At 39.0% G+C, this 16,795-nt stretch overlaps 1 protein-coding gene across 1 annotated transcript in view; it reads right to left on the bottom strand.

Annotated features, from left to right (window-relative positions):
• Positions 1-16,795, bottom strand: part of LIG3 (DNA ligase 3) — a 1,243,614-nt gene that overhangs the window by 552,168 nt on the left and 674,651 nt on the right. The gene's annotated exons all lie outside the window — the stretch shown is intronic.

Here is a 16,795-nt window from a genome sequence, read left to right as displayed (position 1 = left end):
GTCTGTACATGCAAATTCTGGAAAACTATTACAATGCTTTCTTCATAGTTGCACTAAAATTTTTTGTCCTTAAAACCTGGAAGGATGACGTGGATAAGAAAAATAAAATATGGACAGAAGATTGGTTGAGTATCATAAGCAAACTTAAAACTTATCAGACCAAAAAGAATGGGCGAGAAGATAGAAAAACAAGCTAAGAACAAACAGAGGTTAGATACGCCACACATGAAACCTGTTGAACAGAAGGTTTCATAAGTTCACAGGAGGTTACTAGGCTATTGGCCCGAGGGACTTTATAAGCTATTATCAGATACCTTGGCTCTAGTAACCCAAATTTCTCTTTTTATTATCACTGTTTCTACTCAGACTTGTCTTCTGTGATGGTTTTATGTATACTAAAGAACCTTTTTCCAAAGCAAATTGAGCTTTTGCAACACAGATTATGTTGGATGTTTAACAAATAAGATACCCCGTTAATAAAGGCAGAAAACAAGATATTGTTTAAAATGTGAAGATTTATTTAATAAAATGTTCATCTGTACTATGGGTTTACAAACATTAATAGAAAAAAAACTGTAATGAGTTTCCTTGAGTTTGTCATACAGTATACATACATGTTTTCTTTTTAACAATTTTCATTCACTCCAACATTACATAAATTGCTCAGTTTCTACCTTCCCCTAAACCTCACTCATCCTCCTAAATATTACTATGCAATGTACTCGTCTCACAAATTCCATTTATTTCTATGAAATGTGTTTCTTCTCTTTACAAATGATCAGTCCTCTATTTTTTTTAAATCCTTTTAATAGCCAAAACATCCTTTGCCTTAGGAATAGATTTTGATTTCCATTTTCTAGTAACTGCTTTTTTGGCAGACCACAACAATAAAGTCTGTAACGCATTTCTGTGCCTAGCCAAATTAGATCATAAATCCCAGCCCAAAATAATAATTTCTTTAATTATAACCATTTGCTCCACCAAACATTTCTGGCAAAGTACTCTGCAGGCAATTTTTAAAATTTCCAAAAAAAGTTTACAAACCAAGAAGAAAAATACATTACTGCAGAGACTCCAATTTGTGGTTCTAGCAGGAAACAGTCCCCAAAAAACACTCAAAAGCTGTTGAAATGTTTAGTTTTAGTTCTTTCATTTTAATAAATGTAAAACTTCTTCTGATGAAACAGTAAAAATCCAAACACATTTGAAGTGGAGCTTATACAACATCCTAGGTCACATGAGAACCAAGCCCTCTTTCAATCATGAAATTTAAAGCTATAAACCCCTATTAAAATCGTTACCCCATAGCTTAAATTACATAGTGTTTCACAGGTATTAAGTATTGCAAAAATATGTCACCTAAACTTAGTTTAACATAACAAACCACAGACAAATCATCACAGGCATAATAAAAGCATACAAAACGCGCTCCCAAAATTTTGTGTTATTACACAACAAACAGATTCAAAGAAATATCAAAATAAATATTCATATAGAGAGCAAAATGCAGTAATAAGGAACTATAAGAAGCAGCTGCATCTAGAAAAACATACGCTATTTTGGCAACTCAATCTCCATGCTAACAGCTGACCCAGACTTAACAATCACACGTCCACTAGTTGTTTACTTAAACTTAATGCTTTACAAAGATAAAATAAAAAAATGTAGATCATTTCTCATTTTTTAAATTCTCTTCTTATAGTTCCTTATTACTTTTGCTCTCTATATGACCATTTTTTGGATATTTCTTTGAACACTTAAACATGCTATAAAAACATTGGTTAAGAACTGATACAAGATATATGACAATCAATTAATCTCTCACTCTCTCTTGGATTCATTCATGTGCCATACAGCACATTGGGGCAATGAGCGCCTTCCGGAACTCGTCGTTTCTGTAACAGTTATGGTTTTACGGAATCAGGTTGCTAGCCCAATGCCCAACCCTCCGCAGAGGGTACATACTCTAACACACATTCACACCTAGGATCAATTTAGAATGTCCATCAACCTACTGCACTTCTTTGGAATGTGGAAGGAAGCCGCAGCATCCCGAGGAAACCCACGAGAACACAGGGTGGACATGCAGACTCTGCATAGAAGGTACCCCAGTTCAACTGGAGAACCTCTTGCTGTGATGCCACAACACTAACCTCTGCACCACTATGCCACTCACCAATCATTTAAAACCTAGAGAAATTTTAGACAGTTTGTAGAGAAATTAAATGTTAGTTAGTCTAATGCAAATAATAATTGCAATATGAACTGAGGGAAAAACATGGTTATGGTATATTTAGAGAGAAAGTCAAAGAAGAAAATTAGACAGCAGTAAGGAAGTAAGTGAAGAAGGGAGAGAAAGGAGGTTTAAGGAATGAAAAATACTTGTTCAGATTTATGGATATAGTTTATCCTGGTTTTCAGCAATAACAAAGCCAGATTTTAGCTAGAAAGTCTTTCAGAGTAGCTTTGAAAGATAGGAGGGAGGGTACAGACCTGATGGAAACAAGTAAGGAGTTCCAGGCCTTAGCAACCTTGTATGAGTACAAACAATGCCCAGCATATCTGCTAGGTTTGCAAACAGGACAGTTTGGTCAGTGGATTGCAATGACCAACTGGGAACATAGAATGTTTTTTTTAGTCTGGAGAGGCAGATGGATGCTAGACAATTTTATAGATGGTAAGAACTTGTGTATTTGTTAGCTGATGTGGCAGTTTGTTAGAAAAATATGTATTAATGTGTGTATGCTTAATGCTAATTAATAATCAAAAGAATTAACACGTTTTCCATTCTATTTTACATGCACTGTGTTATATATAAATTGAGTTTCATATGAGACTGAAAAAGATGCTTTCTGAAAACTGCAGTATGCTTTCTGAAACTTGCAAGATGCCCTCTGACCTAGTAATTGCTAGCACAGCAATATTCATGTTTATGCCTTTTGGAAATGTACTTGAGAAGCAGGTGCTTATCTGCTAGGTCAGGAACGAATGAATGAACAATACTATATTCTGTAAATGTAATGATTTTAAACAATCAGCTCTGTTCGAAGCATGAGAACATGTGCAGCTGCAGAAGCTTAGAGATAAAGCAGACAAAGGATTATTAGAGAAATGAACTGTTAGCATTGTGCTTGAATTAGCCATAGTACCTTGAAGGGTAACATAACATGTATCTAACTGGTAGTAATCAAGGCCATGTTGTTTTCCTCGGGAAGTTTCTCACAAAAATTGATAAATCAGCAGAAATTCATGGGAATGATGGTCAACAAATGATGATGAAAAGACTGGTAATCTGTTACATCAGCTTGGTAGGCCATGTCTAGTTAGAGAATGTATAAAAATGAAAGTATTTCCTGTTTCTAGTTAGACAAACTCTGTAATAGCACGTTTTGTCTCCTTGCTGCAAGATTAAAGTGCCTTAACCTGAACCTACCGTGTTTTGATCATTTTTAAAGTATATTTTTCCTTTGACAGTTTGGTCCTTCGGACCGGAAAGTACCTCTCGCTCTAGGCCTAGGTCAGAATTGGGCCCGGTGGCATGCATCCGTACAGAGAAGAGGCCAAATCGGCTCTTCTGTTTTGAAAGACCTCCGACTGAATTGTCGCTCGAAAGAGGCCAGCCACTGTTTCTGATCTGGGATTGGAGGACGAGTCAACGATCCGGTGGATCAACTCACGGAGGGTCAGGTAAGGAGGAATTACCTTATTTCTGTTTTAAGATCAGGGACTAATTGCAGAAGTGTTTTTGTCAGGAAGATTTGCATGTGCAGATCAGGGACAAAAAAAGGTTACTGTTTTGTCATAGATCAAGGAAACAGAATAGGTAGGCAGTTATTCTAGATAAACTGTGAAAAGGTGTAGAACCGTGGTACTACATAAGAAGGGTTACGTAACAATTTACAGCTTAGCTAAGGCAACAATGGGAAATCAGTGCACGAAAAGTTCCCAAGACCCGCCCCTAACTGAAGACGCGAAATATATGCGAGCCGACAATGTTAAGTATTATACAAAATGGGTTGATAAGTATAAATTCGATGGTAATTTAGATAAACTTGCACTTATTAAACTTGTCAGGCAACTTAAAACAGACGCAAAAGGTCAATTAAAAAAGCAACAACAATTAGGAGTCCCTCAGGCACATAGGTGGCTTGAGGAAGCAAATGACAGGGAACAAAAGATTAAAAATTCAAAAACTATGTTCTTAGACAAAGAAGATAATAACTTGGTAATAGCAACGGCCCCTCCTTCGCCCCCTCCACTTCCCTTACCAGAATATGAAGCGAGTGGACAAGCTGATCCACCTCCGCTATATCCAGCTGTTTCTACAGCATCAAAACCACTTGTCAGGGATCCTATCGAGACAAGGTCTCGAACACGTAACTTGAGAGGGGAGATTGAATGATATGAAAGAAATAGAAAATCACAAGCTATGAGTGAGGAAGAAATATGTCCACTCATAGAAGTACCAAATCCTCAGGCAGGACAGGATCTGACTCTTTTAGTTTATAGACCGTGGACACCGGAAGATATCCGGAAAGCCATGGAGGGAATTCCCCATCCGAAAGTGAATTTTCGAAAATTTTTAGAAGACTTACAGGGTATGAGATTAAGTTACCATTTGAACAGAGAAGAAGTAGAAAAAGTAGTTAGACAAATTGTAGGTCCAGACTGGCACATGATCAGTGGCGACTGGAATCCCCGTGACGCACAGCTTAGACCACTCCCACATACTAATGCAGAATTGGATGGCAGAGTGAAAGGTCTGACAGACCGAATCTCTGAAAAATGGAAGCCTAGGGCTGAATGGACTTGCATTAATTAGTGCATTCAACAAGAAGGTGAAACGATTGATAGATATTATGCTAGATTATTAGAGTGTTTTAATAACCACTGCGGAATGCAGATACCAGAAAATCAGACACATGATTCCCCATATGAGCAGCAGCTGAAGAATGCATTCTTGAAAGGTAGTATAACTCCCATTAGCAGCTTTATTATGAAGCACATGGTAGATCATCGTACGAATAGATTGCAGCCATTACTTGAATATGCAAGACGTGCAGAGAGACATTTTAATAGTAAAAAGAAAAAGAAAACCCAAGTATTTTCAGCAGAAGATGGGTCAGAAGTATTTGGAGTACAAACTGGAAGAAAGGGTAAGAAAAATACCCAGGGAAACACACAATCTGACAAACGATCAGAAGATTTTGAAGAAAGAAAGAAAAGAGGTGAATGTTTTAAATGCGGGAAAAAAGGACATTTAGCAAGGGATTGCAGGCTAAATAAAAAGGTGACTACAGAAAATAAGGAGGATGAGGAATGACTATATGATAGTCAGGAATCACTGAATGAAAATAAACAGGAAAAGACAAGTGCAAATGTGATAGCAAGGGTAGAGGATGTGACAGTAGGGGTAGAGGATGTACATGAATTTGTAGATGTTGAAGAAAATGAAATTTTAGACTTAGCCTTATTGAGCCTAGAGCTTTACTTAGCAGACACAAAACCGGAAGTGACACTTCTAGTACAGGGGAGGGAAGTCAAATTTTTGTGTGACTCAATGGCTTCACGGACCCTGATACATCCTTCCAAATTACCGGAAGATTCAGAATCACCGGATTATATACTAGTGAAAGCAGCTAATGGACAGCTGTATCGGGAGCCACTCTCCCATGACATAGCAATAACAGACCCCGTTTCAGGAATGACCCAGAAAAGTAAAATTGTGGTTTCTGCAAAATGCCCAGTAAATCTTTTGGGTAGAGACTTAATGCAGATATTTGGCATCGCCGTAGTTCCAACCATGCAGGGTATGGAGGCACAGTGACAAATGGATACTTTTGTAGTGCGACCGGAGGGTGAGATATATTATTGGTACAGCCAGGACTTGGTTACGACTGGTCCAGGGGCAGTAACCGAAGAACTGATGAACGTAGCCATCAGTAAATCCCCCTCCCTCGACATTGACAAACAGCATTTGTTGCATTGTACTCTATATTACTGTAATAGACCAGGACCTGATAAAGAATATGAGCAGGAGTTGTTTCAAAACCATGCAAACAGACTAGTGTTACGAAACGTTCTGGGATACAGAAGGAAACAGTGTGGTAAGCTGTTCATTGCCCCAGGAATTTTTAGCACTTTACAAATCTAATCGATTGCCACATATTAGCTTAACTAAGAATAGAAGTTTGAAATGGGCAGACTTAGGAGAAAAAGTCACAAGGTGGGAAAAGCAGACAGAATTAGAACTCTCCGAACAAGGAGTACAGAAGCAGAAATTGAATTGGATAACACAGACACACCCAGCTGTGCACTCACAGGCTAGTGAGAATAGCTGAGTATTACTCTTATTGGAAGAAGAGGAAAAAGCCTTGCGAAACATACCAGAGACTCTCTGGTCAACAGGGAAATCAGATGTAGGGCTTATTCGAACAGCAGGACCAGTTACTATTACACCAAAATCAGCATTTAGACCTCAGAAAAGACAGTATCCCTTGAGAAAGGATGCAGAGATAGGGATCAAACCGATAATAGCAGCCTTACTTAAGGAAGGAGTCTTAATAGAATGTCCCGATTCACCATGTAATACACCCTTATTTCCTGTCAGGAAAGCAAACGGGGAATGGCGTATGGGCCAAGATTTACAGGCTGTAAATAATGCAGTTATACCCAGGGCACCAACAGTGCCAGATCCGCACACTTTACTGAATGATTTAAAGCCTCAGCAAAAGTATTTCTCTGTGGTAGATATTAGTAATGCATTTTTCTCAATACCGATACACCCAGACAGCCAATATTGGTTTGCATTTACATTTCAGGGGAAACGGTATACATATACAAGATTACCACAGGGATATTGTGAAAGTCCAACAATATTTGCAGAAGAAATGGCAAGCAACTTGGCGGGATTTATCCCACTGAAAGGTAGTCAGATTTTACTTTATGTAGATGACATTGTGCTGGCAGCCCCCACCCAGCAAGAATGTAAAGAGGACACCATAGCATTATTACAGTTTCTAGCTACTCAAGGACACAAAGTAAACAAGAACAAACTACAACTTTGGAGACAACAAGTTAAGTACCTAGGATATGCAATATCCAAAGAAGGTAGAATATTAGATGAAGATAGAAAAACAGCAATATTACAAGCACCTAGACCAACTACCAAGAAGGAAATGATGTCCTTCCTGGGAACGACTAACTTTTGTCGGAGTTGGATACCGAATTATGCTTTGGAATCCGCTCCACTGACTAATTTGATATTCAAAAAGCCGATGGCAGCACAGGATTTATTACAATGGACACCAGAAGCAGAAGCAGCTTTCTGTAAGCTGAAACAACTGATAGCATCATCCTTAGTTTTAGGATTACCGAACTATCATAAGCAATTTTTCCAAACTGTAGACTGCAAGCAAGGTTATATGACATCAGTGTTGACACAGCAACATGGGGACAAACAACGCCCCATAGCTTACTATTCATCACAGTTAGATCCAGTGGCGCAATCCTTGCCCCACTGTGTACAAGCAGTAGTTGCAGCTGCAATGGCAGTGCAGGCTTCGGCCTCAGTAGTATCATTCCACCCTCTCAGAATGAGAGTGCCTCATGCAGTCGCAATTATTTTACTGCAAGGAAAAAGTAGCATATCTTTCTCCTGCTAGACATCTTTCCTGTATGACTATACTGTTGAGCCAACCTCATATGACAATTGAACGATGCACAACTTTGAATCCGTCAACCTTGCTCCCAACCCCTGCAGATGGCAAACCGCACTGCTGCCTGCAGGAGATTGAGCAAAAGACATTACCTAGACAAGACCTTACAGATGTTCCCTTGGATGATGCCGAGGTGACATACTATGTGGACGGCTCATGCAGGAGGGGTCCTACAGGACAGATTCTAGTGGGGTATGCAGTCGTTTCTGATACTGAAACTTTAGAAGCAAAATCTTTACCACACAATTTATCTGCACAAGCAGCAGAGTTGATTGCCTTGACAAAGGCATGTACCTTAGCAGAAGGTAAGAAAGTGAATATTTTTACTGACAGTCAGTATGCTTTTTCTACTGTACATGTTTTCGCGCAGCAGTGGAAAAATAGAGGAATGATAACATCTACTGGTAAACCAATTAATCATGCGCAATTTATTTTAGATTTATTAGACTCCATTCAGTTACCTCAAAAAGTAGCTATTTGCAAATGCGTAGCTCATACCAAGCAACAGGATAGAATTTCAAAAGGTAATGCGTGGGCTGATACAGCTGCAAAACAGGCAGCTTCAGCCTCAGAAGCTTTTCTTTTGAGTGAGGAATTACAACCCTCTGAGATTTTAGATTTAGAAATGTTGAAAACAATGCAGACACTTACTACAAATGTAGAAAAACAGAAGTGGATAAAACGAGGAGCAATCCTTGAAAAGGGACTGTACATCTCCAAGGAAAAGAAACCAATTTTGCCATCTAACTTGTTTAGATATGCAGCTTTGTTGAGCCATGGGCAGAGCCATGTCTCAACAGGGGGGATGGTACAGTTAGTGAATCGAGTGCTTACAACGTATGGATTTACAAACTAGACAAAAAATTTTTGTGCAGCATGCCATGTTTGTAACAAGCATCATGCACAAGGGGCATTGAAGCCTAAGCAAGGGAGTTTCCCTACACCACCGTATCCGTTTCATACTATTTGTATGGATTTCATAGAACTGAATAAATGTGAAAATAAAAAGTATTGCCTTATCATTATAGATATGTTTTCCAAATGGGTGGAAGCTTTTCTAACTAAAAATCCAGATGCAGCTACTGTTGCAAAGGTCCTTGTTAAAGAAATTATACCCAGATTTGGCATACCGGAAAAGATTTATAGTGATAACGGTACACATTTCGTGAATCAAACAGTGCAACAACTTAGTCGCTATTTCGGAATATCGTTAAAAAATCATTGCGCTTACCACCCCCAATCTGCAGGATTAGTAGAGAGGCATAATGGGGTGTTGAAGAATAAGCTTAGGAAATTGATGAGTGAGACACAAAAGAACTGGGTGCACTGTTTGTCTCTAGCACTGTTGAGCATGAGAACTGTTCCAAATGCAAAGGGATTAACTCCTTTCGAAACTTTGTTTGGGAGGGCATATTATACACCTCAGTGGAAACCTCTCATGTCTGCAGAGCAAGAGGCTGACAGTTCACTTGCAGGGTATATGAGACAATTTTTGAATAGCAAACTTTTGCAGTTAAATTCTGTTTCAGATAAAGAGCATCCGGAATCGGAAGCACCAGTAGCCCCAGGCACCTAGGTCTGGGTGAAGATTGTGAAGAAAAAGAACTGGAGTTCTCCGAAGTGGGAAGGGCCGTACCAGGTACTACTGTCGACACCCACTGCAGTCAAGATCGCGGAGCGAGCTTCCTTTATTCATTTGACGCACTGTAAACTGGTTAAGAACTTTGAATTGGACAAAAACTTTGTTACTGTTGTACAACGAGAACATAATGGCCAGGTACAGAGTGAACAGAGACATTGAGCAACCTCAGAAAACTTGCATGATCATTTTGATAGCTATGCTAATCACATTGTTCTTTTTGTTGTGGCCACTCCTTTTTCCTGCTACAAAAGTTGAACTGATTAAACGTAATGAGCCAAACATAGACTGGCATCCGAACTTTAACACTTATCAGGCAATTACACGTGTGTATGCTGAGACTTTTAATGTTTTGAACTGCTGGGTCTGCACGGCCATACCAACAGCATACGGGGGGTTATTGATGGCTGCTATACCCCTAGGGGTCAATGAGACCTGGGAAAATCTGGTTTTTGACACAGTTGCTATTAAAGCACATGATAAGGTAGCACTGTATTTGCCTGTAACACAAAAAGGAATTGTATGTTTTTACAAAAATGATACCATCCAAGTGGGATGGAGCAAGTGTAATGTCACCGTACAGTATAAATGTTATACAAAAGCAAATGATTTAGGTGGATCTTGTAGTACAGATTATAACTCATTTTTGAAATCTATGCATAAGACTCTTGATCAGATACAACGTAATCCTGTACTTTTTAAACAGTTATCTGTAATAGATAGGAAAATGTTTCATGCAGGGCAGTCATTTCGTAACAAAGTAACAACTAAAGTAGAGGATTGTTATTTTGTGTGTGGTAAAAAAGCATATAAATGGTTACCTGAGAATTGGTCTGGCAATTGTTTTTTGGGATACCTGGTCCCGGCCATACGACACACTGCAGTTTTGCCTCAGGGAAATATTCGAAATACCCGAGATGTAACCAAAAAGACTGTTAAGAAACCTGAGAATCCAGTGGGACAGATCGAAGCAGGCTGGAAAGACCATCGTAATGTGGGAACCAAACTTGCGCACATGGACTTGAGTGATGCTGTCATATCGTGGGCAGGCATATTACCTGCATATGGTGCAGTTAAATCGATTTGGGAGCTGCGGAAACTGTCTAAACGTCTCGAAGTAATGAGTAATGCAACTTTTTCTGCTCTTGAACTGATAACTGATGAACTGAATGCCATGAGAACTGTAGTACTCCAAAACCGAATGGCTCTTGACTTCACCCTAGCGGCGAGGGGTGGGACGTGCACTTTAATCAAAGAAGAATGCTGTGCGTTTATTCCTGATCATCAGCATGAGATTAAAGATCATCTTGAGGTGATTCAGCAAGTGTCGGTCATGACCAAACCAGGCCCAAACCCTCTGACAGACTTTTTCCAGAATGTATTTGGGGGTGGGGTTCCATCCTAATGAACATATTTGATTGCCATTGGGGTAGGATTACTCCTAATAGGAGTTTGTATTTGTTGTGGAATTCCCTGCATGAAGAAATTAATCAAAAGAATTCATAGACATATCAGTATCTGAGACTATGTATCAAAGTACTGAATTTGAAGAGCTGCTAGAATGTGAAACACTTTCATAAAAGTTTAAACTGAATGACTTTCTTAACTGCAAATCCTGATTGGAAGAGGTTAGGAAAAGAAGCAAACTGTTTATTCTTTTTTGAAAATAGAATTAAAAAGTATTAACAGGAGGGAAATGTTAGAAAAATATGTATTAATGTGTGTATGCTTAATGCTAATTAATAACCAAAAGAATGAACACGTTTTCCATTCTATTTTACATGCACTGTGTTATATATAAATTGAGTTTCATATGAGACTGAAAAAGATGCTTTTTGAAAACTGCAGTATGCTTTCTGAAACTTGCAAGATGCCCTCTGACCTAGTAATTGCTAGCACAGCAATATTCATGTTTATGCCTTTTGGAAATGTACTTGAGAAGCAGGTGCTTATCTGCTAGGTCAGGAACGAATGAATGAACAATACTATATTCTGTAAATATAATGATTTTAAACAATCAGCTCTGTTCGAAGCATGAGAACATGTGCAGCTGCAGAAGCTTAGAGATAAAGCAGACAAAGGATTATTAGAGAAATGAACTGTTAGCATAGTGCTTGAATTAGCCATAGTACCTTGACTGGTAACATAACATGTATCTAACTGGTAGTAATCAAGGCCATGTTGTTTTCCTCAGGAAGTTTCTCACAAAAATTGATAAATCAGCAGAAATTCATGGGAATGATGGTCAACAAATGATGATGAAAAGACTGGTAATCTGTTACATCAGCTTGGTAGGCCATATCTAGTTAGAGAATGTATAAAAATTAAAGTATTTCCTGTTTCTAGTTAGACAAACTCTGTAATAGCACGTTTTTGTCTCCTTGCTGCAAGATTAAAGTGCCTTAACCTGAACCTACCGTGTTTTGATCATTTTTAAAGTATATTTTTCCTTTGACACAGTTCTACTCAAGTTAGGCTTTTCAATGCTATACAGTGGTAGGCTGGGAAAGGGGTAACTTTGTTATAGCATTAATCATGTTTTCATTTTTGTGAAGCCTGGAGGTTAGTAAGGAGTGCCATAAAGAAGTGTGGGGACAAGATAAATAGTGCCAAGTGTAGTTTTAGCTGCATTGGTGAGAAAGTTTTTAGCTGTGTAAAACATCCCTAATTTTTGATGAGTTTTTCTTTTGTAATTTTGTATATGCAGGTTGACTGTAAGATCATCATCCACTATCACCCCTAACAGTCTGCTATGAGAAGTGACTTCAGTGGTTGTATTATCAAGAGAGAGGACTATATATTTTGTTTTCTCATCAGAGAGATTTGGGGGGGGGGGAGTAGTAGTTTGGTCTTTTTTGGGTTAAGCATGAGTTCTCAGTTATGAAACCATGTTTCAGTGGCTATTAAAGTTTCCTGAGTAATTTCTTGGAGGTGTATAATGTCAGATATGCAAATGACAGTGGAATCATCTGTGTATTGCATTACGGTGGCCTGTTGTGTGGACGTATAGAAGGTGTTGGTGAAAATGTTATAGAGGAATGGACCAAGGATATAGCCTTGTAGGAGCGCTATTCTTGTTGAGTGTTACAGGCTTCATAAGTTTAGCAACAATCCCTTTTTTGTTGTCTCAGTCATTGTGCTAAAAGTTTTTGTGCTATGGAGCTGTCATTGAAATAGTTTCTTAACACACATATCACCAGATACTTCCTTATTTTGAATGCCATGCAGCTGCAGTCTCTTCTTGTTCTGTGACATTCACGTTATTCTGCAATAGCTTAACCTTTGTCAGCCCCTCAAGTAATTCCGATTACCTTTTCCAATAGCCTATTCTTTGTTTTTCCAAACTTCTTTAATAAATTTACACATATGACAAAGGCAATCTTACATTTATATAAGTGAAAAACATACAAAAATGATATCACTTTAGTTACAAACAGTTTACGTCACAGACACTATTGAAACGGGTGTATATCATAAACTTGAAAGACGAAAACATCGAATGACATAACATCAAACTGCTAATGTCGAAGACTGAGATTATCGAAGCCATGGAACATCAAATTCTTTCCCAGGGAAAGAATGTGGTGGGCCGTTTCCATGGCTTCGCTATTACCTCCACTGTGGTGCGATCTCGGAGTTGGTATATTTAAGTAGGGTGTGTGTGTGTGTGGGGGGGGGGGGGCGAAGCACCACCCATAAGAAATAGTTTGTAGTGTTTGTGTCTTCCATGTTTTGTACTGGAAGAATCATTGTGTGCTGCTATGCTGCTTTTGCGTTTACGATTTATTTTCAGTTGTGCACATTAGACTAGTTCACATAAATGTAGCTTAGTGTTCTTTGGTGAATGGATGGTGTTGTGGCTCTAGGGTTATGTTTCAGGTTGCATGGGTGAGCAGATGGCCAACAGTTGGTATTCGGAGGTTCTGTTTTCGAAGTTGTAAGCTTTTGCGGTTATCAACAGTTCGATGTTATGCCATTTGATGTTTTCGTCTTTCAAGGTTATGATATAAACCCACTGAAACAACTGTAGCTGTAAACATTATACATCACTTATAAACCAGCCAGACATTGTTAACTCATTACATCCGAGTAACGCCTCCAGGTTCATTTGCGGTTAACTATTTCTTTCTGATGCCGCTAGGTGTCAAATATTGCTTGTTCATATTTGCATCAGTAATTTCAAAACCATACTATGTACAAGGTTTTAAAAGATTTCATTGTAAAGTTTAAACAATGGCAAACTCAACTGCATTAATATTTGACCTCTGTCTACTGCAGGTAAATAGTCATTAACTGTTGTTTTTATTATATTAATTTATACAGATATAATTTTGACATTTTTCTAAATATCTGAGCAGCCAAGTAACACAGACAGAAATCCTTAGCCTCATATGAAAGCTCTCGGCTAGATGAATAAAATGTTGGTGACATATGTGTGTAACCTTTTTCCAATAGCCTATTCTCTTTTATTTTTATCATGTGGTTAAATTCCCTTTTCATTTTATCCCACTCACTAGTTATCCCTTTTGTAGAAACCGTCATCTTCATTAATAATTCATGAATGACTTCTACAACCCATTCCTTAAATTCCTTTCTATCAGGCAAGTTAGAAACCACCAGTGCCTTATTTTTTACTTCATTAGTCTGCATCCTTATCTTTGTTTTTACTGGTGCATTATCTAAGATATTTGCTGGATGTGTTACAAAGCTTTCAATTAAATACATACAGTCCTGTGAAATATCATTTCTATCCAGTCCAGCCCAGTTATTGTACCTTGATGAATATGTTAATTCTAAATGGGTTCTTACTACTGAATTCATGTACTCCTTGCTAAACATTCACACACATTTCTTCAGAAATCCACCTTTTTGTTCCCTTTTATTTCCCCTGATACATCCCCACTATTGCAAATTAGCTTCCAGTCCCCACCCATAAATAATTTCTGTTGAAAATTTATTATTTCTCTCCAAATTATCTTAAGCCACATGAGCAGTTTTAGGTGGAACATAAATACTGTACAGCTGCAAGTCTCTTCCTTCTCTGGCGTTAATTTTCTCTAACTTTCTCCAAATGTCTTCTTTCTTGGCATCTACACCATGCAGCTACTAGCTAGTAACTGAATTTTATCCAAATTGAAAAACTGAGAGCTCTAATCAAGTTGTTGTGCAGTATGTAGTCACCTTGGAAGCTCTTCTGTAATAACTCTCAAATCATATCTAACTACCCATTGCTTATATTCCTCACTTTTTAACAGATAAGTAAGAAAGTGCTAGTCTCCCATTTTGCATCATTACCTTGCATTCTTACCTTAGTTTTTATTGACATATGATCTGATATAGTTCTTGGATAGTCTCAAAGCTTTCAATTAACTATACATGTTCTTGTGAAATATAATTTTTGCCCAATCTAGCTCTGTTATTGTACCTTGAAAAATAATATGCAAACTGTGTCTGCATTCCTACTACTAAATTTGCATCTTTCATATCAAATGTTTTTTATATAAGTCTTCAAAATTCTACCCTTGTTTGTTATACTTCTCATTCAGGTCTCCCTGATGCATCTTCATTACTGCAAATCAAGTTCTAGTCCTCACTCAAATAATATTCCCACTTTGCCTCAAATCCTCTCAAGCTCCATAAAATACAGTTGTGTACACTTACCATAAATGTAGATCTTCGAGTGTATTCACTGTTGCAGTCATTACTTGTGGGTTATCCCTGCTGTGGTAGCCCTCGGCCGGCCCAAATGCCAAAGTCAATGTTTTTCTTCGTCTGCTGCAGTCGCCTGTAGTCTGAGGTCAGGTCGTCAGTGCTATTAAGCAAGGCAGCCGACGTCATTACATCAGTTTTTCTTGCCCTAACCCATCAGAAACACAAGGAAATAAGGTAAAGTGGTCCTGGTGGCTAAAACCCACTGTGGGAAGCTTATGTCCCCCTCGGGAAAAAGGACATATGGGGGATGGAGGGAGGGAAACCAGGAATGCAACAGTGAATACACTCGAACATCTACATTTATGGCAAGTGTATACAACTGTACTATGTTCTTAGTATTTCACTGTTGCAGTCATCACCTGTGGGAGGATTCCCAAAACTGAGGAGAGGGGTGGAAGGATAGGGCATGGGTCAGCAAGCCTTGCAGAACTGCAGAGGCAAACCCTGCCCTAGACTTAGAAAAAAGTGGTAGGTGGTAATACTTTGTAAAGGTATGGACAGAGGTCCAGGTGGCAGCTTCCAAGATGTCCCTGATGGGGACTCGGCTGTGGAAGTGGAGGCTGCCCTAGTGGAATGGGTACGAATAGACTTGGGGGGGTTCCAATGTAGTCTGTAGCAGAAATGGATACAGTGTGATATCCATTTGGAAATGGGCTTCCCCTCTGCCCATGGGGCAAAACTGACAAGCAGCTGGTCTGTTTTTCTGAAGGGTTTAGTACAGTCCAGATAGTATCAGAGTTGTCTGTGTACATCTAGTGAGTGCAGAATTCTTTCTCCTTTGTTCTGAGGGTTGGGAAAGAAGGTGGGTAGGTGTATGACCTGGTTGAGGGTCACATCAGATACCACCTTGGGCATAAATGAGGGGTTAGTCCTCAGGGAGACCCTGTCTGCATGGAAAATGATGAATGGCTCAACAGCCATGAATGCCTGAAGTTCTGAAACCCTTCTGGCTGAGGTGACAGCTAGTAGGAAGGCAGTCTTCCAGGAGACGTATTTCAATTCTGTTGAATCAGTACGTTCGAAAGGAGGTAAAAAGAAGTTATGTCTTACCATAATGTTCCATCTGTGTTGTTGATCTTTGTTCATTCATTACTAATGGGTTATTGGTTCCATCCTCGGAACCGAGCCAGCTTTATACCAAGCTCGCGTCAACCAAAAACTCTCGAGCCAAGATCCTACCACAATGCTCTGCTCCCTGTTACCTCAGATCGAGTTTGCAAGTTGATAGACAAAAGTAGAGGCTACCTCTGGTCATAACAGACCTACAAGAATGGAAGAAGGACCATATGAAATTTACCAGGAAACTCCGGAGGGGGATGGAGGGTGGGGAGTAATGAATGAACGAAGATCAACAACACAAATGGAACGTTATGGTAAGACATAACTTCTTTATCTGATGTTGTTAATCTTCATTCATTCCTTACTGATGGGACAGGAGTCCTCAGCTACCTGTATCCCTGGGTGGCCCTCATGGAAAGACATTCCTGAGCACCATGGAACCAAAAGAAGCTCTTCCTCTGGAGGCCAAATCCAATTTGTAATGAAGAATAAAGCTATGGGGGTTGGGGTCCAAGTCGCAGCTGAACAAATGTCGTTGAGGGCAGCCCTAGCATGGAAAGCTGCTGAAGTTGCCATTGACCTTGTAGAATGGGCTTTCACTCTGTGAGGCAAGGTGATGTTGTTCTTGTTGTAGATGAAGGTAATGCAATTTCTCAACCATGACGCA

Source organism: Protopterus annectens, chromosome 16.part0 (assembly GCF_019279795.1).
Source record: "Protopterus annectens isolate FY-2018-M chromosome 16.part0, PAN1.0, whole genome shotgun sequence".
Lineage (NCBI taxonomy): Eukaryota > Metazoa > Chordata > Ceratodontiformes > Protopteridae > Protopterus > Protopterus annectens.
Note: the sequence above shows the minus strand (reverse complement) of the source record. Positions and strands in the feature narration are given on the sequence as shown.